Here is a 27,882-nt window from a genome sequence, read left to right on the forward strand (position 1 = left end):
CAGGGATGGTTATCCCTGGTCTTACAGTCTTTCCTTCTCATTGAGATATATTTTTGTTGCCAGTTCTGAAATATTTCCTTAAATGTCTGCCACTGCTCATCAACCGTCCCATACTTTAATCTATTTTCCCAGTCCACTTTAGCCAACTCTGCCTTCATACCTTTGTAGTCTCCTTTATTTAAGCTTAGGACACTGGTTTGAGATCCAACTTTCTCATCCTCCAACTGAATTTGAAATTCAACCATGTTATGGTCAATCATTCCTAGAGAATCCTTTACTGGGGAATCGTTTATTAATCCTGTCTCATTACACAGTACCAAATCTAAGATAGCCTGCTCCCTGGTTGGTTCCGCAATGTATACACTCTATGAACTCTTCCTCAAGGCTACCCTAGCCAATTTGCTTTGTCCAATCAATATGAAGGTTAAAATCGCCCATGATTATTGCCATTCCTTTTTTTTTTACAAGCCTCCGTTATTTCTTGATTTATACTCCATCCAACAGTGTAGGTACTGTTAGGAGATTATAGACTATGCCCACCAGTGACTTTTCTCCCTTATTATTCCTTATCTCCACTCAAACTGATTCAACATCTTGATCTTCTGAGCCAATATCGTTTCTCACTAATGCACTGATCTCATCCTTTATTAACAGTGCTACCCCACCTCCTTTTCCTTTCTGTCTGTCCTTCCGAATTAAATCCATGTCTGACTAATCTAACCTACCCCCGTGCAGAGACTGGAGACTTTGTCCCAATCTTTGGCGCAAGATATATGATGTGAGGAGCAAAGAACTTGTAGCAAACTGGCATGACGAGACGTGGTCTTGGGGCTTTATATGATGCAAATATGGTATCTGCAACTTCGCAGCACTTTAGGTCAGCATGTGGATCCCCCAGGACCTATCGAGCTAAGCTGTATCCCTGCGGTGCAAGGAATAAAGAATTTACATTTACAAGCAACGAAAGACTGATGTAGGTTACCGAGAGCAGTTCAAATTTAATCTACACCGTACATTTTGTTTGACAGGTCTGCCAAGGTAAATGAGAAGACTAAGCTGGTACTGTCATGATTTGATGTGCCACCTTGGGAAAGGTGTGGAAAGAGAGATAATACATTTTTAAAAAAAAGTGAAGACAGAACATGGGAATTACTGTGGAAAGTTATATGGCCAAATCAACTGGGAATACATATTTAAATGGAAAAGATGAAGACTTCAGATCCAGCAGACCAGCAACGAGTCTCTCTCTTACAGTTTTACACTAGGTTGATTCCGGAGATGAAGGGGTCGACTTATGAAGAAAGGTTGAGCAGATTGGGCAGGTTGGAGTTTAGAAGAATGAAAGGTGATCTTAATGAAATGTATAAGATACTGAAGGGGGCTCAACAAGGTAGATGCAGAGAGGATGTTTCCCCTCATGGGGGAGTCTAGAACTAAGGGGCATAGTTTAAGAATAAGGGGTCACCCATTTAGAACAGAGATGAGGAAAAATTTCTTCTCTCAGAGGGTCGTAAATCTATGGAATTCTCTATCCCAGAGAGCTGTGGAGGCTGGGTCATTGAATATATTTAAGGTGGAGATAGACAGAATTTTGAGCTATAAGGGAGTCAAGGGTTGTGGGGAGCGAGCAGGGAAGTGGAGCTGAGCCCGAGATCAGATCAGCGATGATCTTATTAAATGACGGAGGAGGCTTGAGGGGCCAAATGGCCTACTCCTGCTCCTATGTCTTATGTTCTTATGTAAAAACTTAATTCTCCAGTAGGAAACAAAATATTCCTGTAAGCACACTCTGCCTCTTACAACTAGGTGCAAACATACAAGCACAGATTCCAAGCACAGATTCTGGAAACCAGATCAACACATTCACTCTCGTTGTATAGAACGTGAGTTCCATGTTCAACATTTAAAACACAAAATCTTTACCAGAGCAAACCTCAATTATCCAGTTTTTTAAAATGGTCAGAGCATGAAAATACAGTATAGTTAATCCACTGTCAAATTAAACCTAGGGATAGCAATAAACCTTAGAAGTCTTAATAAGTTCTGTCCAATGGCTTTGTGATGAGTTGTCTGCTATTTTTGTTTAGATTGAATTACAGAATGATTAAATGGGCTGTGGTACAAAGATTTGCAAATCCCCAGTTTACAGAAATCCTGATCCAAGCATAATCCAGACCCAAGCACACAAATTTCTTGGCAAACTGGCAATACAATTAGCGATCAACCATATTAAACTGAGGCAGGAATGTCTAGGTGCCGAGAGTGGGAGATTGTGGCCATTTTCTGATGCAATCTGTGGGAGCCAAGGTGCCAAAATGACGTCCACCTCAGCTGCAACCCATAAGGAGGGTTTTTCTTTTGGCAGACAAAGCCTCTACCTGATTTTTATTTTCTAGTCACACTAGACAAAAAGCTTTTGGTGTTTTAAAGCAGAACAACAGCACATTGAAAAAAAATGTACAGGACAGGCACTTCCCTTTAGAGGAAGAGAAAATAAAAAACAATGATATGTTACTGCACTGTGGGAAATGTGTATGATCCAGAAAGATTTAAAGAATGGGAGAAATGCTGCTGTATCCAAGGGATCTTCATGTTTTAGTAAAGTATCATGTAACCAAAAGACTGGGCTCATCAGTTCTGAATGCATTTCAATCTGCGCACCATTTTAAATGATCAGTCCACAGTTGAATACCCCCCAAAAAATTTTATTTTTTTAAAAGATGCTAATATTTGTCAGAATTTCAAGGTTATCCGAAACTTGTTGGCAGATACAATCATAAATTTCCTGTATAGAAACGGAGAATGGTTACAGCACAGTAGGAGGCCATTCGGCCCATTGAGCCCGTGCTAGCTCTCTGCAAGGACACTTCAGCCAGTCCCAATCCTTTCTCTGTAGCCCTGTAATTTATTTTCCTTCAGGTACTTTGAAGGAAAATTCCCCTTTGAAAGCCACGATTGAATCTGCCTCCACCACCCTCTCAGGCAGCGCATTCCAGATCCTAACCACTCGCTGCGTAAAAAGGTTTTCCCTCATGTCACCTTTGGTTCTTTTGCCAATACCTGTGTCTCTGGTTCTCGACCCTTCCACCAATGGGAACAGTTTCTCTCGATCTACTCTGTCTAGACCCCTCATGATTTTGACTAATTTTAATCATGTAACATTCTGCAATTACTTATAAAAGTACCTCAATGCAGGAGAAATAAAAAGTTGACTGAATGCACATAGATTTGAGACTGGTTAACGTGCACCAAACAGTTAGGGATCAAGTTTCGGGCCACGCCCAGAACGGCGCAGCCCCGCGAGCCACGCCTGATTTCCGCGCTCAAAAGCCCGTCAAAAACTTACGGAGCAATTCTCCGGTTCCCTGCTGCTCCTGTCCAGCTCGGCGCGGTGTGGCGAGACCTGCAGGGGGCGGAGCCAAAGCGGGGCGCCGATTCTGATGCGGGGGGGCGGGGCTACATCCGAGAAGACAACGTCATGCCAGCAGTCCTGCGTGCACCCCTGTCTCCTGGCCGAATGGCCTGATGCTCTGCCGCAGCTCGAAGGCTGCTTGCTGCCGTTGTTGGGCTGCTGACGTTGGACTGACGCCGTCCCTGTCTCCTGGACGAAAGGCCTGAAGCTCCTCAGATTGAAGGCTGCTGCTGCTTCACACAGGTAGGAGAATTAATGTATTTTTTATTTGCTTTATTTATAATTTTTTTATTCGGGATGGCTCTTTATTTGTGTAAGACTGTTGAATGCTTGTAGAATTTAATTACTCCCCCCCCCCCCCCACCCCCTCGTTCCCTACGCCTGATTTGTAGCCTATGCCTGATTTCTAAAGTGTAGGCAAGGGTTTTCTGAGCGTACAAAAATCTACACTTACTCCATTCTAAGTTAGTTTGGAGTAAGTTTTTGCTGCCTAAACTTTCAAAACAGGCATAAGTGACTGGACACGCCCCCTTTTGAAAAATATCTGTTCTAAAATGAAACTGTTCTAACTCACTAGAACTAGAGCAAACTAAATGCCGAGAATTGCAATTTCTAAGATACGCCATTCTAAACTAGTTGCTCCAAAAAAATAGGAGCAACTCAGGCCGAAACTTGAGCCCTTAGAGCTCAGGCGTATTTATCTAATATTTTCTGCATTTCCAGCTAGCTTTGACAATTGATTGTTATATGAAAGAAGTATTTTTCATAGAAACTTTAAAAAAATGTTTTGAAATTTACCTTATTGCTCATCTGAGTACACGCGGACGAGTATATTACTTGTCTTGGGTAGTACTAATAACATTGTACCTAATAACACAAGTTGCTGATAGAACAGTTGCTGCACTTTGAATGCAATAATTCACTGTGTATAATATTTCTGCTTAAACCTCAAAATGCTCTGATTTAAGCAACTATCACATTTTGAGACCATAAAAGCCTGAAAACAAACACTGCACGTAGGGATTTTTGTTTAATGGTCTTACGCAATTCAATATATTTAGCCATCTTAATGACACGGTCAAGATCAATGTTTAGCAGAGAGCCAAGGTTGAGATGGGGCACTGTTGACTCCAGTTCATAAGCACACCTTTCAGCATGATACAGATTAGCTAGTAGGTTCCTTCTCACCCCTTCTGAAGGCCATATAGGAAACATGCAATAAAAATGGAACAGATGCAAACTGCATGGGCATTCCTTTGGCTGTGCCTCTGGAGGAACATTCACAATTGGTGCTACAAACTTACTTCATCCATGCCTTTATTACCTCTAGACTTGACTATTCCAATGCTCTCCTGGCCGACCTCTTTTCTTCCACCCTTTGTAAACTTGAGCTCGTCCAAAACTCTGCTGCTCGTATCCTAACTTGCACAAAGTCCTGTCCTCGCTGACCTACATTGACCTGATCTGACACTGCCTCAATTTTAAAATTATCATCCTTGTTTTCAAATCCCTGCATGGCCTCGCCCCTCTCGATCTCTGTAACCTCCTCCAGTTCTACAACCCTCAGATCTCCGGGTACTCCAATTCTGGCCTCTTGTGCATCCCCTATTTTAATCACTCCATCTGACAGGTTGCACCTCAACAACGTCGGGACCAATATCCTTGCGGGGACTTTTGCTAGCGCCGTTGGGGAGAGTTTAAACTAGCTTGGCAGGGGGATGGGAACCTGAGAAAAAATTCAATAGGGAAGGAAGTAAAGCTGAAATTGGAAAGCTAGAATGTAGAAAGTGAATCTGTAAGACAGAGGAAACAAGGGTAAGTAAGTAATAATCAAGCAGGTCTTACTGTGCTAAATGGTATATACTTTAATGCAAGGAGTATAGCGAACAAGGCGGATGAGCTGAGAGCACAGGTAGACACTTGGACGTATGACATTATAGCCATTACAGAGACATGGCTGAAGGAGGGGCAGGTTTGGCAGCTCAATATTCCTGGTTACAGGATTTTTAGACAGAACAGAGAGGGAGGTAAAAAGGGGGGAGTTGTGGTATTGATTAAATAAACTATTACAGCTGTGAGGAGGGATGATATGTTAGGGGGATCATCAAATTATAGTATTATAGACCCCCAAACAGTGGGAGGAAGTCCAAAAACCATACAGCAGTAATAGTAAGGGATTTTAACTATCCTAATATTGATTGGGACAAATATAGTGTGAAGGGTATAGAGGGTGCTGAATTCCTAAAGTGCATTCAAGAGAACTTTTTTAGTCAGTATTTTAACAAGCCCAACACAGGAGGGGGCAGTTCACGATTTAGTTTTGGGGAATGAAGCTGGGCAGGTGAAAGGGGTATCAGTGGGAGAGCACTTGGGTGCCAGTGACCATAATTCAGTCAGATTCAAGGTAGTTATGGATAGGGACAAGGATAGACCAGGAATAAAAGTCCAAAATTGGGGAAAAGCTAACTTTACTAAGTTGAGAAGTGATTTGGCCACAGTGGACTGGAAACAGCTACTTGAAGATAAACCACTGCCGGAACAGTGGGAGGCATTCAAGGAGAGCCGGAGGGCTCAGGCCAAACATGTGCCCTTCAAGAAAAAGGGTGGGACTAACAAATCTAGAGCCCCCTGGATGTCTAGGGACTTAGAGGGAAGGAGAAAAAAAAAAAGGGAAGCTTATGTCATATACTGATGGCTAAATACTGTAGAATCTTTGGAGGAATATTGAAAGTTCAGTAGTGAAATTAAAAAGGATATTAGGAATGCTAAGAGAGAGCATGAAAAATTCTTGGCAAGTAAAATCAAAGAAAACCCAAAGATGTTCTATAAACATATTAAGAGCAAGAGGATAACTAAAGAAAGGGTAGGGCCTATTAGAGACCATGAGGGTAATCTGTGTGTGGAGGTGGAAGATATGGGTATGGTTCTTAATGAATACTTTGCGTCTGTTTTCACAAAGAAAAGGGGCAATGCAGATACTGCTATCGAGGAGGAGTGTGAAATTCTGGGTTTGAGGGGAAGCTTCTTCAAGCAGAGGATTGTGGGGGTCTGGAACTCACTGCCTGGAAAGGTGGTAGAGGCAGAAACCCTCACCACATTTAAAAGGTGCTTGGATGGGCACTTGAAGTTACGGACCTAGAGCTGGTAAGTGAGATTAGACTGGATAACCTCTTGTTGGCTGGTGCAGATATAATGGTAAGTACTTCAGGGAATCTAATACGGCCAGAGTAATCTCCTGGAGTAGTTTCGATCACCTGGATGGGTCGGAGAGGAATTTTCCCAGATTTTTCCCCCAATTGGCCTGGGTTTTTATCTGTTTTTTTGCCTCTCCCAGGAGACCACATGGTTCTGGTTGGGGTGGAGTGTAAAATGTTGCGATGCATGGGGTATCGCGGTTGTGTGGGGTCGGACTGGTTGGGCCGGATGCTCTTTACCTGTCCGCCATTGTTCACTGGTTTATATATAACCTTCAGGGCTGTTACCGAGGGCCTCGTGCTCTTTGTCGGCCGAAATGGCCTCCTTCTGCGCTGTAAATTTCTATGTTTCTATCTGTGCTTTCAGCTGCCGAGGCCCTAAGCTCTGGAATTCCCTCACTAAACCTCTTCGCTTCCCTGAACTCTCCTCATTAAGATGCTCCTTAAAGCCTACCTCTTTGACCAAACTTTTGGTTATCTGTCCTAATATCTCCTTATACAACTCGGTGTCAATATTTGCTTGATAACGCTCCTGTCAAGTACCTTGGGACGTTTTACTGCATTAAAGGCACTATATAAATACAAGTTGTTGTTGTGTAGATCAGCCATAAACTCTTGCTCAAGCAAAGTCAAGTCTCTCAAGTAGTTTATCTCACTTTCTACCCCCTTCCCCCTAACTATGCTTTTTTCAAAAATGCTCTAACTAGTAGAGGTTAAATGATGGCAGAATACAGTGCAACACTGGAGGATTTTAAACAATACAAAATCAACACAAGCCAAGCCCATTGATGAACGAGATGGTCTTTTTCCTGTCCATTTTCATATGTTCATACAAGTTTTTAAAAGGAAAAGTGATTACAAATTTGTACGCTCATTGTAGGTGACTTGAAAAGATAGTTTTTAAAAACACACACCTGAATTATTACTCTCATAGTTGATCTTCAATGTTACTGCTCATTGTAAAATGGGGATAAAAACATATTTTTCTCATCTTGTAACTGTCTCTCACATTCTATCTTGTATCCTTTGGATCGATCGGTTTATTAACTATTCAGAAACAGGCTTCCTCATTCTTTCTCTTTGCTCAAGAAAAATAGGCAGATGCTCCATTTTAAACAAGTCTATCTGACTTTACTATGAAGCGGTTAGAATTGTGATGGAAAGTGTCATAAGGCGTCACTGTGAAGATTTTTCCAGCAAATATGCACAAATGTTATTTTACTCGATCTATACGGACATAAGAAATAGGAGCAGGAGTCGACCATTCATAAGGTCATGGTTGATCTGATCTTGGGCTCAACTCCACCTCCGCTCCCCATAACCCGCACATCTTCCTTATGAGCCACGGTGGAGTTTGCTACCAACCAAGTCATCGGGGAGCATGCAATTTCCTTTTTATTTTGTTTTTACTTTTCTGTAGGAAAGAAATGTCTTAAGGTGTTAACTAAAGGTTGCCAAGAGAGAAGGACTGTACCATCATGCCCCCCCCACCCCCGAAACCCAACCACCCCCAGCACCGCACCCCTCTCCCCACCCCCCCCACCCCACCTTCATCGTGTCAGCAGGGGTACTACTCAGTCTTGAAACCAGCTAAACAAATTAGATATTTTAACTGATATATATACTTCAAGTGATAAAAAAAACTTGCATTTCTAAACCTCAGGACATCTGATAACGCTTTACAGCAATGAAGTGTACTCACTGTTGTAATGTAGGAAACATGGCAGCCAATTTGAAAACAGCGTTACCAACTGAGCTGACACCTTTGACCAGCAAAATTCACTCACACTCTTGCTTTTCTCCCCCAATTTGTGTGCTCGCCGAGGTAAGGGACGTTAGGGCAGGGGATTGGAATACAGGTTGAACCTCCCTTATCCGGTACCCTCGGGACCTGGCCAATTCTGGATAAGGGATTTTTCCGGACGAGGGGTGGTCACGTTAAATTGGATGTACAGGTACTGAGCAAGGGGATATTGGGGCTAGCTGGCTTGAGGCTGAGAGTGCGGCCGAGAGATCATGGGGGGGGGGTGTGGGTCGCGGGGCTAGGCCAGCGATTGCGGGAGTCGGCAGTGAGGAGGGACTTCAATTTGTTCATGTTGGAGTTCTGCGCATGCATCACCCAGTGGCTGGGAATGGTTCTGGGCGAGGGGTGGTTCTGGATAAGGGAGTTCTGGATACGGGAGGTTCAACCTGTACTTCTTATTTCAGGTACCCAGTATTGGCAACAAGCGCACCCAGGTCACTCCATTTTTTTAAGAGTTCAAGAGGATCTGTCTCGACATTGCTCACATCAAGTTGGATGATGCTGTTTTTTTTTTAAAAAAAGGACAACAGCATTACACCACCATGAAATGCAAAGTGCAGTAATCTGCTACTAATGTAGAGCTGTGTCTCTTTTAGGCACAAAGTCTAATTGTTAAGTACACACAGCCTCAGGTCAGAATTCAACTGCTGTTTTGGTATGGCAACTTTGAAAATTGAAAAGGCCTTGTGGATTCCAGGTCAAATTTCAAGCACCCAGCATTAAATGACTACCTTTTTTTGTATCTGTAGCACAGTGTGACACGGTGGTGAATGCATGTTTGATGAGTGGATATTACAAGGTCACAATAAGCAAGCCTTCTCTACAATGAAGTGATCTTTCAGGCAGGTTTTATTGTATCATATTTTCGGTGTTGCAATCAGTTTTTTAAAACAACAGTTTTCTGTCCCCCGATCAACAATCACGTACATCACTGCCCAATCTTTAATTGCAACCCGTATACGGTGCAGGAAGCTGGCCAATATAAGTGCACACAACCTTGACAAACTGTACTGAAACTCTTTTTTTTAAACAAACAAACCAACTGCAAAATCGGTTTCTCAGCTCTCAGATAAAAAGTTTCACAAAAGTACAATGTCAACATGCACAGTTGTTGCCGATGTTTTCTGAAACCACCCCGCAGAATGAACAGGGTAGGTGAACTGGGTTCCTAACAATCTAGATATCTAACTTACAATGGCTCTGATCCCATATCCTCCCAAAATGCAGGATCTACTGTCCCTTCTGCTAGAATCGAAGCACAATGTAGCTAGTCCTTAAGTGCAACAATGTAGGATTGGCAGCTATCCAAAATTCCTAGATACCAACATAAAGCAGCCATAAACTTCTAAAGCCATAATATCATTAAACTGACAGACAAGCTAGCCATTTGGGAATAGACTACCCATGGAAAAAATAGGTTTCCCTGTCAAAAGTAGCTGTGTAAGGGAATGTTTGTGAGGCCAAAGGCAGACTAGATTAGATGAGAAGTGGAATGAACACTCAATGAAGTCACAAGCCAGATAGGTGACGGAAATTAACTGCACGATTCTAGATAACCCTTCACTTTTAAAAAAGTAAAGTCATAAGCTTGAAAGATGCTAAATATCTTCAGTAGGAAAGCACAGGTCTAAACACTACATCTAGATGTCAAGATTAACAAATGCACCAACATTTAAGTAAAGGGAATGAACATGATTAAATAGGGAGGCCATGTCTCATCAATTATTCTGTATGGAGATGTTGTGACAAAATATTAACGCCATCTCACCTCGTGTTCCATTTATAAAAGCACGATATTCAATGCTAACTGAGTCAACTCAAACTGACCTATGTCTCCCAGCATTATTTGTATTTGCCGATTACAAATCTATTACTGCACATGATCGTCAAAACAGATGCGCTCTATACATTCGAACTGTCGTCCATTTGCAGCTCAAGTACAAAAGCATCCATCTTTAAACTACTCTCCATAATCCTATATTATACCTTTAGAAATCTTAACCAGTATTTTAAACAGACTGGCTTTAAAACAAAAGGGAGCTTCAATGTTCAGATTTGAACAAATCCATCAAACTATTTACAGCTCTGAAGAAAGCGAATCGAACTGAAACGATAACCCGGTTTCTCTTTCCACAGATGCTGCCTGGCATGCTGAGTATTTCCAGCATTTTCTGTTTTTATATTAAACCATTTATAGCATTGTATAAAGTTGATTGCAGATTTTCTATTGTCTGGGTTTGTGTGAGAACGAATAGTTTGAATATTGTAGGACACAAAACAAGTAGGTGAAAACAAGTTGAAAGGGAAGGTGAATTATGCCAAGTTACTGTGAAATGGTGTTTTTAAAAAAAATTCTGTTCCACAATGTTTATAAATGGACCTCTCTTCAGATTACTATAAAGTACCATTCAAAAGTTGCATTCAAAAGTTGTGTGCATCAAAAATGTTTCTAATTTGCACTTGCCATTTCACCTATCTGTTCAATCCAATGGGATGAACTACTGGCTGCCCCCATGCTCAGAAAAAACAGCCCTCAAAAGACCAGGCAATTCAATTCTATTTACACTTAGAATGTCTTATGTCTGGTTTGTCCTGTTTGAATTCTGCAGGCTTGGAGCTTTGGAAAGCGTTTTTTTTAAAATAATGCCGTCATTTTATTGGTGGATAAATATTAAACCAGAACACCAAGAAGCGTTAGCATCAGCAACTTGAGATATCTGTAAATTGGTGGAAACATTGGGCCCAAGTTTCCACAAGAAAAAAAACGGGCGCCCAGCTCGCCTAAAACGGCGCCTAAAAAAATCCTCGGTATTCTCCACCGACTTACAGGTCCTCTGGCCCTCGGCGCAGCCAGCACGAGCTGTGGGGGGGGCGGAGCCAGGTCCCTGCGCTGAAAACAGTGCCGGGACCTCTGCACATGCGCGCTACAGTCGGCACGCAAGTGCAGTAGCTCCAGGCGCCGAACTGTGTGGGAGGGGCCCGAAGCACGCAGCCCCTAGCCCTGGTCCAATGGCCTCGCGTGAATGAGGCTCCTCCCACGGCCAGCTCCTGCTCCCCGCCCGACCAGACCCGACACTCGCTCCCCCCCCCGCCGACCAGACCCAACACCCGCTCCGACCCGACACCCGTTCCCTCCCCCCCCGACCAGACACCCGCTCCCCCCGCCCCGAGACCTGACACCCGCTCCCCCCGCTCCGAGACCTGACACCCGCTCCCCCCGCCCCGAGACCTGACACCCGCTCCCCCCGCCCCGAGACCTGACACCCGCTCCCCCCGCTCCGACCCGACACCCGCTCCCCCCGCCCCGACCAGACACCCGCTCCCCCCGCCCCGAGACCTGACACCCGCTCCCCCCGCTCCGACCCGACACCCGCTCCCCCCGCCCCGACCCGACACCCGCTCCCCCCGCCCCGAGACCCGACACCCGCTCCCCCCGCTCCGACCCGACACCCGCTCCCCCCGCCCCGACCTGACACCCGCTCCCCCCGCCCCGAGACCCGACACCCGCTCCCCCCGCTCCGACCCGACACCCGCTCCCCCCGCCCCGACCCGACACCCGCTCCCCCCGCCCCGAGACCCGACACCCGCTCCCCCCGCCCCGAGACCCGAGACCCGCTCCCCCCGCTCCGACCCGACACCCGCTCCCCCCGCCCCGACCCGACACCCGCTCCCCCCCGCCCCGAGACCTGACACCCGCTCCCCCCGCCCCGACCCGACACCCGCTCCCCCCCCGACCCGAGACCCGCTCCCCCACCCCCCCCGCCCCGACCCGAGACCCGCTCCCCCCCCGCCCCGCCCCGAGATCCGACCCCCGCTCCCCCCCTGCCCCGACCCGAGACCCGCTCCCCCCTCCCGACCCGAGACCCGCTCCCCCACCCCCCCCGCCCCGACCCGAGACCCGACACCCGCTCCCCCCCCCCGCCCCGAACCGAGACCCGCTCCCCCACCCCCCCCGCCCCGACCCGAGACCCGACACCCGCTCCCCCCCCCGCCCCGACCCGAGACCCGACACCCGCTCCCCCCCCCGCCCCGACCCGAGACCCGACCCCCGCTCCCCCCCCGCCCCGACCCGACCCGAGACCCGCTCCCCCCTCCCGCCCGACTGACCCGACCCGCGCTCCTGTTCCCCGACCCGACGCCCCCCCCTCTCTCTCCCTCCCCCCCTCTCTCCCTCCCCCCCTCTCTCTCCTCCTCCCCCTCTCCCTCTCCCCCTCCCTCCCTCCCCCTCCCCCCCCTCTCTCCCTCCCTCCCCCTCCCCCTCCCTCTCTCCCCCCCTCCCCCTCCCTCTCTCCCCCTCCCTCCCCCTCCCTCTCTCTCCCTCCCTCCCTCTCTCCCCCTCCCTCCCTCCCTCTCTATCTCCCTCCCCTCCCCTCCCTCCCCTCTCTCTCTCTCTCCCCCTCCCGCTCAGCGGCACGAACGGCTGCAGAATTCTCCCTGGCTGAAGCACTTTCACACAGGTAGGAAGATGGTTTATTTAATCTTTTCTTGGCTTATAAATGTTTATTCAAGTCGAATTTATTTGTATAATATTTGTAGAAGTATAAATAAGGATTTATTGTAGAATTTAATGACTTCCCTTCCCCCCCCTCCCCCCCACCTCGTTCTGGACGCCTAATTTGTAACCTGCGCCTGATTTTTTAATGTGTAGAACAGGTTTTTTCAGTTCTACAAAAATCTTCACTGGCTCCATTCTACTTTAGTTTGGAGTATGTTTTCACTGTGGAAACTTTCAAATCAGGCGTCAGTGGCCGGACACGCCCCCTTTTGAAGAAAAAATTCTGTTCTAAACTAGAACTGTTCTACCTGACTAGAACTGCAGAAAAAAAAATGTGGAGAATTGCGATTTCTAAAATAGTCCGTTCTCCACCAGTTGCTCCTAAAAATCAGGCGCGAATCATGTGGAAACTTGGGCCCAATGATTCTAGAGCGGTCAAAGCTCTATGATAAGCATCTATTGTGGCCTACAAAGAATAAACATCGGGACACCCTGAACTACCATATACAGCTACTCATTTTACAAATCAGTCTTTACCAATAACAAGTTGTACCCATTCACTTTCTTATTTCCAATTGGCTCCTGCTAAACATAACTGTTGATTGGATCCTTCAAAAAACGAGACTAACAGATGCAGACTCCACGACAGTGTAGAAATATAGCACACTTGCAAGTTATTGTCTAGATTAACAACCAATATAAAAAGAAAAGGATTTTAGTTCTACAAGAAAAGATGAAGAGTACATTGAGTCTCATCGTCGAGGCTGTACCTTCCCACAGAGGCTGGGGCATTATTTTAATTTATTCCCTCGCACCCTCCCCCACCTTTAATCTTTGTCAAAGCAACAAATTAATCTCTTGCGTGCAAAGAACCCCTTGCAAGGAAATTGCAAAAATAATAGGTTGGTTTACTTAATCTCTCCCATTCCCGGAACGATTTTGTTTGTGATTCGATAGTACTTATCTAAGTAACACCTGGTATGTACGGAGGCCGTATTTATTTCACAGTTTGGGGAGTGGGGTTTTAAAACTATCTGTGTGCTATGTCACATCTGGTTAATACTGAACCTTGACAACGAATGTGGTTTCAGTCATATGGTTAGGCACAGTCTCTATCAGCTGTGATGCTCCCAGGCCCGTCTGCCTGCTCAAGTGGATGTAAAAGAGCCCGGAACACGGAGTTCTCCCTGTGTCCTGGTCAACATTCTTCCCTCAACCAACAGAATAACTGATCATTCATCCAATTTGTTTTTTGAGAGACCTTGTTGTGCGCTAATTGGTTGGTGCACTTGCCTCAGTCAGTCAGTCAGTCATAGGCAGCCCCTCAAAGCGAGGATGACTTGTTTCCATGCCAAAAAGGGATGAGTTCACAGGTGAAGGACCTAATATTCCAGGTCCCGAACTACATGTTGAAGGATGGAAGATGCCTGTGCGTGGATTTTTTTAACGTGTGGTGGCCGTTGCACATCAGCCACCCCATGGGCTTGACAGAGCTAGGTCTTGGTCCAGTGGCAAGGATTACCCGAGACGACTGGAGACCAGCTCTGCTGCACGAACCTAGTGCGCACACATATCGCAGTGTGGGCTGGCCTGTGCTGGCTCTCGGTCCTCGCCTCTCCTGGGCCCCGGTCACTTCCCTCTTGCCTACTTGTCACTTGCCTACGCAAGTGGTGACCACAGTTCAAAAGTAATTGATTGGCTGTGGTGAACTTTGGGACATCCTGAAAATGTGAAAGGCACGATATAAATAAATCACCTGGTTACCATTCATCGTGATTCTTAGCAAAAGTATAATCAGATGCAAAAAGATGGTAACCAGGTGATTCACATGGATTTTAACCTGCAGGAGAATTTTTAATCTTGCATTACATAGCAATGAAACAAGGGGACCTTTGCAAATTTAGCCATCATTAAACACAATTTTAATGCCTGGATGAGCCCATCAGGGACAGTGCAGGGATTGAAAGGTCATTTTTTCTTAACTGTGGCCATTAATGCAGCACTATTAGAAAGCCGGATGGGCATTACAGACAGGCAGTGGATGCATATAATTATACTCGATTCATTTGTTTACTTTTTAGGATGAGCAATACCAACTGGAAATTCGGGTTAAAAACACCTATTTATATATCGATAATAAATAAAAGGTGATCAGTTTTTTGCCTTTTGACATGCAAGCAACATAACATACCACAAAGTGTTATAGGTAATATATAGTTATATAGCTTCATCACAGCAAGCGAGCCCAGTTGGGCAGAGGAAACGTTACAAGGACACCCTCAAAGCCTCCCTGATAAAGTGCAACATCCCCACCGACATCTGGGAGTCCCTGGCCAAAGACCGCCCTAAGTGGAGGAAGAGCATCCGGGAGGGCTCTGAGCACCTCGAGTCTCATCGCCGAGAGCATGCAGAAATCAAGCGCAGACAGCGGAAAGAGCGTGCGGCAAACCTGTCCCACCCTCCCTTTCCTCCAACCGCTGCCTGTCCCACCTGTGACAGAGACTGTAGGTCCCACATTGAACTCTTCAGCCATCTGAGAACTCACTTTTAGAGTGGAAGCAAGTCTTCCTCGACTCCGAGGGACTGCCTATGATGACGATGATACCATTGAGTGCAACAGAAAACCATTCTTCATTTTTGCCCAAACACTGTACCACAGGTAACAAACTAGTAATTACAAATAATATTTTTGGAAAAAAAAAGCTTTTAGAGTGAAAGGTAAACAAAATTGCTCAGTCACTATCACTACCTATTTTGTGCTACTGTCTAAAAAGATTATTTTTGTCAATTCCCTGAATCGCTATACAAGGGGAGGAATTAACATACTTAAAATGGGAAATAAGCCACCACACTCGCAGGATAAGAAAATTATATTTTCCTGGGTTGTACTGTCAATTGTGCTTCCCGATTCAAAATGGCTACCAAGAGCCAAGACCAACAACGCAAAATGGATGTTGAGATCAAGAATTTTGCAGAATTCAGATAAAGAGCATTATCTTGTATAATTTCTGAGTATCTCTGTAGACATTTTAAAACAGAGACCTATTCCCTGCCACCCAAGATCTACTAATAAGTGTGCAGATCCATCAAGCCCACACCCGGGCAATAACTTCAGGCGGATGCGAGAATCTGCCAGCCTGGAAAGTGAAGTGGGGGGGAAGAGAGGAGGAAGGATTGTGTGTAGAAATAGAACAATGTTGAAAACTGACTACTGATTGAGGACCAGCTCCTCAAAGACAACTTCGGTCAAGTTCGGAGAGTACATGTCATAACATTCTATATGATTCAATGAGAAAATCTAACACTTCCTTTTCCTAACCCTGGTTTAACAAGTAGATTTTCCCTCAGCTCAACATTTTCACCTTTAATAAAGAGATGAAAGTTTTGAACTCCGGGCCAAATTGTTCAAGATAACTTGCTAAATCAGTCAAAGATGTAACTGTCCAGAGTACATTTAAGCCACCTCACTAGAATACATACCTTTATCTCTCCTTTGCATGTCTGTACAAGGAAAAGTACAGGAAAAAGTCTTGAGCATGATTTGGTAACATGCCGATTCTCATAACTACACAATTTATATTTACTGAATAGTGTTACGTGTAACCGCTCAGACTCGATGATATCCACTTGTAATCTTAATGCGTTGTGTGCAAGTTACTATAACTTACTAACTATACAGTTTACTTCTTTAAAAAATAGTTACATTTGGCAAGAAAGGGAAAACAATTCCAACAAATTAATTCAACAAGTCAGGGTACTACTTGAAAAATAAAAGCACTGTTTGTTATTTAACATTCACCCGTATATTAACTCAAAGGCTCCACAAGAAAAAGGAAAAGACAGACCTGCGTTTATATAGATCTTTCATGACCACCCAAAGCACTTTGCAGCCAATTAATGTACTTTGTGAAGTGTAGTCACTGTTGTAATGTAGGAAACGCAGCAGCCAATTTGCACACAGCAAGCTCCCACAAACAGCAATGTGATAAAGGTCAGATAATCTGTTTTAGTGATGTTGATTGAGGGATAAATATTGGCCAGGACACCAGGGGTTACTCCCCAGCTCTTCTTCGAAACTCCCTCAGTACTGGCACTGGAGTGTGGGACTTTTATGTTCAAGTGCCTGGAGTGGGACTTAAACCCACAATCTTCTGACTCAGAGGGGAAAGTGCTACCCACTGAGCCACAGCTGACATTTAGAGAAACTCTACATCAGGCTATATTTCTGATTATAATTTAACAGAGTCCTCAAATATATAGATTAATTGGAAGGACCGTGTATCTAAGCAAATAAATTAATTGGTAAAGCGCAGAATCTGAATATTCTGGGCATATCAGCAGAATCAAAGAAGCGAGAGAGAGAGCGTGAGAGAGAGAGAGTGAGAGAAAGAAAGCGAGAGAGAAAAGAAAGAAAGAGAGTGAAAGAGAGCGAGAGAAAGAGAGCGCGAGAGAGGGGGCGAGAGAGAAAAAGAGAAAGACGTGCATTTAAATAGCGCCTTTCACGTCTACAGGGCACCTCAAAATGTTTTTCAGCCAATGAAGTACTTTTGGAGTGCCGTCACTGTTGTAATCTAGGAAACATAATTCAGGTAGCCTGACTTCACAACAGACTTTTAGGGATAAGAATTTGATGATGGCAAGTTCAGCTGGATTCTGGGAAAATCATATGGAAATAAAGTATCAGAAAATATAAAATGATTAATTTGCTTAAAAGCAAAGGCATGCAGTTCATTGAGTGAATACAGTGACCTACTGGCAAAAGTTACTCCTGCAATGCCATTTAACCTATGCTTTCTGCAGGCGAAGGATGGGAATTTAAGGCATGCAAGCAAATACTTGTCTGACATAATTAGCTCTCAGATAGATCCACATTTGAAACAGTGAGACCAGTGTCTTGTGATAAATACAATCCACGTATAATAAAGACTGTTCTTAGATCTAGTAACGAGTCAGCTAAGGAAGTAAAATGTGACATGATTGAGAGAAATATACAGAACTAGGCAGATCAGTGCAAGCGTGTCATCAAAATGGCATTAAACACAATATTGTACGGAGTTAAATAAAATTATGATTTTAAAAGAAGCCAAAAAGAATGCATGCTTAACTGTTTATATTATGTCGATATTCTAATGATTATTTCAAAAGAATCAAGGATCTCAGCCGTGAAAGATACGTTCTGAAAATTCTCTGCGCCTTTTGTCATTCTGCTTTGGATGTACATTTGAACACCTCATAATTACAACAATCGGTTTTAGGTTTAATGATACAGTTCTAATTTTCCTCTGGGTTTATTGCACATTGAAAAATTAATAGCACACTGCCCCTTGCATGAAACCCCACCTTCGCTCTGATCATTTTAGTGAAATATTTACTGTCACTCAATTTGCTGACTGAATTAATGTTATAATTTGAGTCAATGTCGAGTCTATAGGTAAAAGGATATTGTTTTTTTCAGTCCTACACTTTCACACAATAGTATACATAATATTTTTTTCTCTCAAGAAAACTTTTTTAAAAACTGAAGAAAAAAGATCAAACTAATTAATATTTATATTATTATTGATTAGTTCGTCCCAAGGCATATACACAAAAGTGCCATTTTTTAAAGAAAAAAACATCCTGAACTGTCAAGTCTTAAGAAGAAGCACAAATTGGTTACATAAACCACAAAGTACTTCTCAGGCAGCTATTTCAACATATGGCTGTTGTGTGGACGACTGAGAGAGGCAGTTTGGAACTGAAGACAGAGAAGTAAACGGCTGCCCACTCACTAACAGCCAAGTGCACAAACCACTACACTCAAACCTTTCCACAGTTGCTCCAACATCTATAGTTCAATTATGTTCAGAATGTCAAATACTGATACAAACAAGGACCTCTGACACGAGCCATAGTTCAACATACTTTCAGTTCGAAGATACTGAAACAGCAAGAGACTTCAATACCTCTTAAGAAGAAGAAGAAAACGGCATCACTTTCTCCAAGTACAATTTCCCTGAACTCCAGGTTCAGATGTGAAGATCAAAGCCCATGACTGGTGTTGCTGAACTATTTAAAAAAAACCTTTTTCTTTTTTAAAAAAGAAGCTTTGAAAACAGAAGGGAGCTGTGTACACAGTCCGCAAGTCATTGAATCCTTTTCACTTCCTTCAGTTCAAGAAAACAAGCCACTGACACATTTCCTGTCAACGGACCTTCCCTCAGATAAAACACAGCTCCCACCAACAGGAAATCCTTGAACTTATGCATGTTGCTGTACGACTTCATTTTTATTTGCGCATTCTTTTTAATGCAAGATCAAAAACGTTTCAAATAAATTGATTTCTAAAATTAATAGTTACCTTACTAGGTTTACTGAATAGCTCTTTTTATGGTGGTGATTGTGTTTTTTTAAAGCAGCTGATTTTGTTTATTTTAAATTTAATTTGAATCTATGTTGCGCACGTGCAGCCGATCATCATTCAACCAATTGTACACCAACAAATAAGCAAAGCCAAAACATCAGCCATACACTCTCCCTTGAAAGAAGCCTAAGCTGCAGGTTTCAGAGAGGAGATTTGAATCAAGCAAACACAACCGTTGCTTTTGGGACGTCAGGCTGCAGTGCATTCACGCAGAGAGGACAGCCTGTTAGGCACAGAGAGAACAAGGACAGCTGCCCAGAATGGATTTCTCCATGCAGATGTCTTGCAGCAAGTTTCACATTTAGGTCAGTTTACTTTCTGCAACATTCCTGCTAACTAACTAATCACCAGGAGTAAATAAACTAAATTCTTCAGTGTAAGCATTACTTACATTTTTTTTTCTTTTAATGCATGTAACATTATAACTACATTTTTAAGATAAAAAAGGAAAACCCTGCTGACTAAAGTTGTGGTACCACATCAGCAATTGAATAAATGACCTTCATTTGACAGGCACGTACTCAGGTTTCAACAGATGACATGGGAAAGCTAGCAGAGGCTAATGCTTCATGCATCTGAACAGAAATACAGATATCCTTTTTAAGAAGGTGGGGGTGTCTTATCTTAATCTCCATGGCAACTGTGCCTCTGGTCGGTTATTGGACACCCTGAACTTCCTGTGCCAGCACGAATGAGCGAATCTGAACACGTCTTTTACAACCACACGAGCCTCTTGACAACAGTATCTCATCCACAAGAGGGCATGGTTTAAACTTTGGTAATGAAACAAACTGTGTTTTGGATAAGAATATCAGACAATATTTTAAAAGAATTCAAGCTGCAGAAGACTTTTAGCCTAATGTTCTGTTTTGTGAATTCAAAAGGCTCTCAATCCAGGAGAAATGGCTGTTAAGTCTTAGTAACAGTGCTTGTGCAAGTCATACTTTTGCAGATGGCATAGACATTAAGCACTATGTGGATTTCAGTGTTTCCAATAAAAGGCTTTGTTACAAAGGAGGGAGAAGAGCTGGAGCAGCTGAGAGTCATGTCACAATTACATCACATGCAAGCTATGCATTAGCACATCTCAACTAAAGCACGCCATCACATGGAGTATTCTCCAAACAAAAATAAACCGATATAAAACACTAGTCCGGCCCCAGCTGGAGTAATGCGTCCAATTCTGGGCACCACACTTTAGGAAGGACGTGTCAGCTTTGGAGAGGGTACAGAAGAGATTTACTAGAATGGTTCCAGGGGATGAGGCATTGTTGATAGACTGGAAAAGCTAGGGTTGTTCTTCCTAGAGCAGAGAAGGCTGAGGAGATTTGATAGAGGTGTCATGAAAGGTTCAGATAGAGTAAATAAAGAGAAACAGTTGCCAAAGGCGGAAGGGTCAATAACCAGAGGGCACAGATTTAAGGTGATTGTCAAAAGAACCAGGGGCAACATGAGGAAATACTTTCTTTATGCAGCGAGTGGTTAGGATTTGGAATGCACTGCCTGATAGCGGCTGGTTTCCTCTTCGAAATAGCTGGTGCAGACTCGATGGGACGAATGGCCTCCATCTGTGCTGTACTATTCTAGGATTCTCAGAATGAATACAGTACTCTTTAAACACTTGAAGGGATGAAGTAAACAAAATATACAGCCTAAATAGACCGCTGGGCTGTGGCCACTCAGAAATGTTTAACTTTTTTAAGTCAGATATCCTGTCCTTACAGGAAACACAAAGTTCTCCAAAACTAAATGCAGTCATTTATTTTCAATAGCGTCACTCCTTAAATCAGCCCCACACAGAAAATAAATACTGATAACATTATGAAACTCAGTCGATAATCACTGGCAAAGAGACATTACGATAAATTTTGTTTTAACACTGCTACTCCTAGACATCCAATGCATAGTTTTAATACATTTACTTATTTATTTCCGCACCCCGCCCCGCCCCAAAAGATACATTGGTAGTATTTGAAAACATTGGTTCGTAGTCAGACCGATTAAATAAAAACACACTTGCTGCTAGCTTAGGAACTAGCAGGAGTCTAGTACTTCTGTTCTGGACTATCCCAGTTCCTCAAATCCACTAAAGTCAGATTTAAAAAGCAGTGTGCACTCTCTCCTATTGGTCCGGCTTCAGTGAAAAAGTTCAGCAGCACATCACTATTTGTTTAATCTGGAGTTTTTTCAACAGGGCCTACTGGCATGGAATGTACTTCTGGTTTTAAATGAACAGCAGCAGGCAATACATAGCAATGTGTGCATCTACACTCTGCCATGAGTTTCTCTCCCACCCTCCCTCACCCCCTTCCCACTTTGCACATCAAACTCTGGAACCGGCGGTTCCTCCCAAAAACCCAATAACAGCCCGATGGGAAGTTTCAACAGATACCAGTTATCACTGAACTGCAATTTAAATAGAGAAAGAGGGGAATAAATAACAGCTTGAATTGTATATGATTGACATCATATTGACAAAAGTAAATAAGACCAGCCCTCTTCCACAACTTGGCTAGCATCAGAATCATTAGCAGTTAGAAATTTAATGACGCATGGCCACGATGTCAGGGGGCTTTTCGCTGGAAAGTATAGTATTTGAATAAATCAAGAACCACACACATTAAAAACGCTTTGCTCGATTTGTATAGATGCGCAAAACGGTGGCAGAAAAAACTTAATTGCATCAATGTCATTTTTCTGATTTACAGCACGACTTTGCAAAAGTCTGTAAAAGAATTCTCCTCGGTTCTCCATGTGTGTTATTTGCTTCCCATCAACCAACACCACCAGACAAATTAACTGGTCATTAATCTCATTTGCTGTTTGTGGGACCTTGCTGTGACAGACTGTCTGTCGTATTCACCTGCACAAGTGACGACACTTGAAAAGTAACTCATTGGCTGTGAAGCACCTTGGGATGTTCTGAGGACATGAATGTCGCCCTGCAAATCGTTTGATGTCGATATCTTGGTCCAGTGGAAAGAGGAATACACATTTGAGCTGTATTATGCCAATTCCCAGGAAAATCATAAACTGGAGTGAAAATTGTACCTTTCTGCAACTTAATGCATCCCTTTTAAACAATGCAATATTGTATTTCAAATTTCCCTCAGTAAATAATTCCCTTTAATAATGCAGATGTTTAGTTCCATTTTCTCTCTCTCTTCTTCTTTCCCCAACCAAAGAAAATCTAAAATCACAAGCTTTTGTGACTATCTACCCTGGGCTGTAAACTACATTTTGCAGATCTCATTATAAGACTCACTTGTTTAGTAGATGAACTCAATGCTTATGTCTTGAAATTTGCTTTTTCTAAAATAGCAATTAAGAATTTTGTAGCCTTGGTTTGCATATCTGACAAAATAACCAAGAAGCCAATGTCATTTCTGTATCAAATGTAGTTAAAATACTTGGTACAGTATCAATAAGGTATAGATTTTATTTTTAAAAAGCAGCCATTAGAAAATGTACTGTAACATGCAGGTTACCTTATAGGGGTCAACGACCAGAGGCAGTCCATCCCACTCCACTATTAAATACCATATGCCCCTTCGCAAAAGTATGCAACATTGTCAGTTAGAGGAAAACTGATAGTTGCCAACACAGCAATCATTTCATTCCAAACAGCAAGTCATTTGTGTTTGACAAGTTTTGATGACAGAAAATTAATTTAATATGTTTCTTTTAGTTTCGTTTAACATGCACTGTCAAGACGATTACCTCTTTTTAAAAAAATTTAGATCATGGAAAACATAGCATTTCCCACAAGAAAGGCTGATAAATATTAAAAACAGCTGTTGAGTGATCGCTAAGCTTTTGAGAACGATAGCAGTATCCCTATACCAAAATAAAATGAATGAGATTACTTCAGCTTATGCCAGTGAAATTGCAAAGTAAATTCCGCCCGGTTTTGAGGCATTTATCTGTAGCATTGGGGATTAGAAATGAACAGGAAAATATGTTTTCCAGAGGTTGGGCCGTGTGACAGTTCAAACGATACCAAAAACATTAAACACAGAAGCGTTGAGACTTTTTCTGTACCTGAGTAGCAAAATTGTTAAGAAATTTGTAACAACGTTTACAATTTTGCGACACCAAATGAAGAGAGGAAATATTTGGCCATTGTTACAATATCGATACTAAAACTTAGCTTTGGTGATCTGTATTTGGGAAAAGGGTTTTAATTCATACTCTTTCAACCTCAATATTGAGCTTTGAAAACTCAGCCATGACAACACTATTCCAATATTGTTGAAAACTAGATTTCTTCAACGATTTTAGAAATTTGCTGAATAGAACAGTTCAAAGTTCAAAGCGCTAGCTTTGTGGCAATACTTGTGGCGATATGAAAACAAGATATTCATTAAACACAAAATGACTTTAAATAAATCCAGCATAACAAGCTTTCTTCCACCTCAGCACTAATATTGTTTTGTAACTCCAGCATTTTATTACTTAACATACTTTGCTTTAGAGAAGGCTTTGGGTTGCTTTAAGTCAATGATCACTGTCTGCCAGAAGTGTTGAAGCCTGTTCTGCCCTGTGCCAAGCCCACCCAGCACAAAGCATACAACACAAAAAGTGAGGAAAAATAGATTTAAAAATATTTACATACTATGGGGAGATACAGCAAGGAAGTTTCTGGAATCATTTTGGAACTTTTTGTTTTAAAAATATTGTAAAATTGGGTTCCCTGTACAGCTCAGAGAAGTCTAACTCTCCCAGAGATCTTTTGCCCTCCAGGGAAGCACCATACCTCGGTCTGGCACCTCCCCAAGAAGGTCCAGCTGAGATAAAGAAATAATTTCTGTCTAGAATTATGACTAAGGCAAAGCACATGAGACAAAAATGCATTTTTTTAAAGATCAGCAATTTAATCCAAAAACAAAAACATACTTCATCACTGCGTGTCACTTCCTGTGCTGGCAGAATAATACTGCAAGGAAACTAGCAAGAAGAAAACAAACAACTCTTCAGGAAAAATCTGACTAAATATACTGGCTTAGCAAAAAATTTACTTTGTTAATATACACAAACGTACAGTTACACACAGACACACATGTATCAACTGAGCACAGAATGTAACCCCAGCTATACAAAGTCACCTTGGATGCTCCAGTAAAAACTCAGTATACCAAAGAGCTACATTGTTTTAAGCCGAGAAACCTATGCAAAAGGGGCCAAACTCCGTACTGCAAGTCAACAAGAATGCAAATAGCTGCACAGAAGGCAAGATAAAAATCAAGAAGCAGTGATTAGATGCCAGCTACTTTGGGTTTTTAATTCCTGCACATTGTAGCAAGATAGCAAGATCAAAGGGGTTAGGAGTTCCAGTTTCAAAATCGTGAGAAACAAGAAGTTGATGCTGCGATGAATCTTAGAATCAAGTATATTTGTCTACAGGTTACAACAGAGCATTTACTTCAATTGTCTCAATGCACTTTACACAATCAATTGCTTTTGTTTTAAATGTAGCAAATTTGGTACCAATGTCCCAGAAACAGCTATGAGATCAATGGCCGTTCAATCGTTTGTTTGTTTAGCTGAGGGGCGAATGTTGGCCAGGATACAAGGAGAAGTCCCTCCTCATCTTCAAACAGCGCCATGGGATCTTTAGCATCCACCTGAACGATCAGAACAGGGAGAGGGGAACTCGGCTTAAACACCTCATCTGATATAAATAATGAGCACAAACTTTCTGTTAAAAACTCTCTGAACTGTTCAGAATTTGCACAACAAATGACATAGTATGGGGAGAACGAGGCAATAACGAGATGTCTGGAGAGAGACAACAACCTGAGGCATCACAGTTGAGCATACTTCACTCACTTTAGTGCCTTCCTACATTTATAAATATATTTCAAGACATGAAAATCACCCACTTCCTACCGCAAAAAAAATTAATCTTTACAGATTTTAAACCCCACTGGGCAACAAACCCTCCACTAATACAATCCATATCTCCTGCATCTTTATTAAAGTTAGGAGGCGTTAATAATGCACTGGTCCAAACAAGCATCCGTTAAGTCAGCTCATACACGATGCAATTTGTTTTATATGTATGTTGTGAAAACGCAAGTCGACACCTCCATTCCGAGGGACTGACCAGGACACACACACACACACACACACGACAACAAGGCAAGGGGCAGGCAGTTATTTAATAAAGGCAATTCAGGAAGTGAGAATAATAAATGGTAAGTGCTGGCTGCTATTGCTGAACATCTATGGTTTCAATGAACTGGAAGCACATAATAAATGACAATCGCCACAGGGAACAACCGAATAGCCCGTCCCTGATGGATTTTTGCAGATACACGATTGCCAAAGAGAGAGCGAGAGAGCCCGGCTTGCACACAGACCCTGCTCTGCCGCCCTGTGTACAGCACAGGGTCACCGACAGCAAAGAGAAAGACTGCTGCAAGCCTTTGAACATTGGCCCAGCTCCCTTTTATTTATTTATTTTTGGTCGCTCGGATCTGGGATGGTAGAAATATTTTGCAAAGCCATCGCTCATCAGGTATGTATGTGTAGAATTAAAATTGTGGCCACTGCAGCAACAAGGAGCGGCGACAGCACACGGCGACTTGCCCAAGCGCCCGGCAAACATTCAACCAAAAATCAGAGCCGGCGAGCAAAGATTAAAAGCTGGGCTGAGATGCTGATTTTAGTAACCTTTTTAATCCCGTGCTCGCTCTCCTCTGCCAGTGCACTCCGCATCCGCCCTGGCTACAAATGCAACGATTTCCAGCTCATAGTCCTCCCGGTAATCCTCACATACTGGGTCTTGCTTCAGTGTTAGTATTTTCGTGGTAATCCTTCCCTCGGAGCTGCTCAAATAAATATCCCAAGCAGAGTAACAAAAAATCGCAGCCCGCACGCTGATGCGTCCTCGATTCCTTTCTGTCTTTTTCCAACTCATCGCACCACACGGGGAAGAGCGATGTCCTCCAGGTCCTAACGCTCCCCTCCCCACACACGCTATGCTGTGCTGGTAACTCCAGTGCTCGCTAACCCCCTTCGCAAGGTCGTTTTGTCAACAACGGAGAAAAAACAATAGAAAGAGAGAGAGAGAGAATACTTTCTAGGGAGGCAAATTTCAGCAATGCTGCTCACAGACTGCACTTCCAACATTGGAATTCAAAAGGATGAGAGGTGATCTTATAGAAACGTGTAAGATTATGAGGGGGCTAGACAAGCTGGATACAGAGAGGATGTTTCCACTGATGGGAATTAGAATTTTGCTCCCTGTTGAAATAATGCACTCCAGTCCCTCCGGTGCCCACCTCTCGCAGAAGGCAGCGAGCGTACCGGTGGACACCGTGTGCTCCATCTCCGGGGTCACCCTGGCGTGAATGTAACTGCGGAAGAGAGGCAAGCAGTCGGGCAGAATGACCCGACTCCCTCAATCGCCCGCTGCCTGGACCTGTTAATGGCTACCTTGGCCAAGCCCAGGAGCAGTCCTACGAGAGGCCTTCCGACCTGCCTGCTCCCCTCCGCCAACAGCTCTTCAATCCTGTGAGCATACTCACAGGTGCATACATTACAGTCCCAGCCTTGCCCACCCCCAAACAAGCCCATTGGTGTAAGGAGAGAGGGCAGGGGCACGGAGGAGAGCCTTGTCCCTCAAAGGGACCCGGCCTATTCTCGGCAGCCCCTAGAACTAGGGGGCATAATCTTTGACTAAGGGGCCACCCATTTAAAACAGATGAGGAAGAATTTCTTCTCTCAGAGGGTTGTGAATCTGTGGAATTCGCTGCCTCAGAGAGCTGTGGAAGCTGGGACATTGAATACATTTAAGACAGAAATAGACAGTTTCTTAAACGATAAGGGATTAAGTGGTTATGGGGAGCAGGCAGGGAAGTGGACCTGAGTCCATGATCAGATCAGTCATGATTGTATTAAATGGTGGAGCAGGCTCGAGGGGCCATACAGCCTACTCCTGCTCCTATTTCTTATGTTCTTATGTTAGGTAGCAGAATTTGCATATCTCAAAAAGATCTGAAGGAAGAAAAACTGGACCTCTTTACAGCTCACAAGACATATTTTTATATTTTCATATATAGGCTAGGATAGATAGATTTTTTGGATTGTAGTGGAATCAAGGGCTATGGAGATCAAGCTGGAAAGTGGAGTTGAGGTTAAAGAGCGGCCATGATCTTATTGAATGGCGGTGCAGACTCGAGGGGCCATATGGTCTACTCCTGCTCCTAATTCTTATCTTCTTATGTATACATTTGTGCATCTTCCACCCAAGATACTTTACAGATTTCTTAACTATCTCAATCTGCCTACTCTGGAGGTTGGTGATCAAAATCTTTACATTTTCCAGCTGGGCACAGGTGGATTGATTCAGCCTCTGACATTGCACCCACTCCATTCTATCACATCATCTAGCCACCTCCTTCTTCTCTTGCCTCTTGATCTATGACCAGCCTGTGCTAGTTCAAGGACCTTCATCGGTCATTCTTCCAGTCCGTAATTCGGACTAACATTTAAGGCCCAGTTTTCTCATCTGCATTTTGCGGATGACCACACACACCACTTCCCATTTAACAATGGCTTTCTATTGCA

At 43.4% G+C, this 27,882-nt stretch overlaps 1 protein-coding gene across 3 annotated transcripts in view; it reads right to left on the reverse strand.

The window, feature by feature from the left end:
• The window catches only part of foxn3 (forkhead box N3), a 393,377-nt gene extending 367,178 nt beyond the window's left edge, over nt 1-26,199 (reverse strand). For 2 of the 3 annotated variants that reach the window (XM_070879649.1, XM_070879652.1), the window contains exon 1: nt 25,984-26,199. The gene's annotated coding sequence lies outside the window, so the exon portion shown is untranslated. Of the gene's footprint in view, nt 1-18,850; nt 19,016-25,983 lie in introns of those variants that run through there. The other variant, XM_070879650.1, reaches the window with a different exon arrangement.
• Between the last annotated feature and the right edge of the window lie 1,683 nt (nt 26,200-27,882).

The sequence above is a fragment of the Pristiophorus japonicus genome, chromosome 4, assembly GCF_044704955.1.
Source record: "Pristiophorus japonicus isolate sPriJap1 chromosome 4, sPriJap1.hap1, whole genome shotgun sequence".
Taxonomy (NCBI): domain Eukaryota; kingdom Metazoa; phylum Chordata; class Chondrichthyes; family Pristiophoridae; genus Pristiophorus; species Pristiophorus japonicus.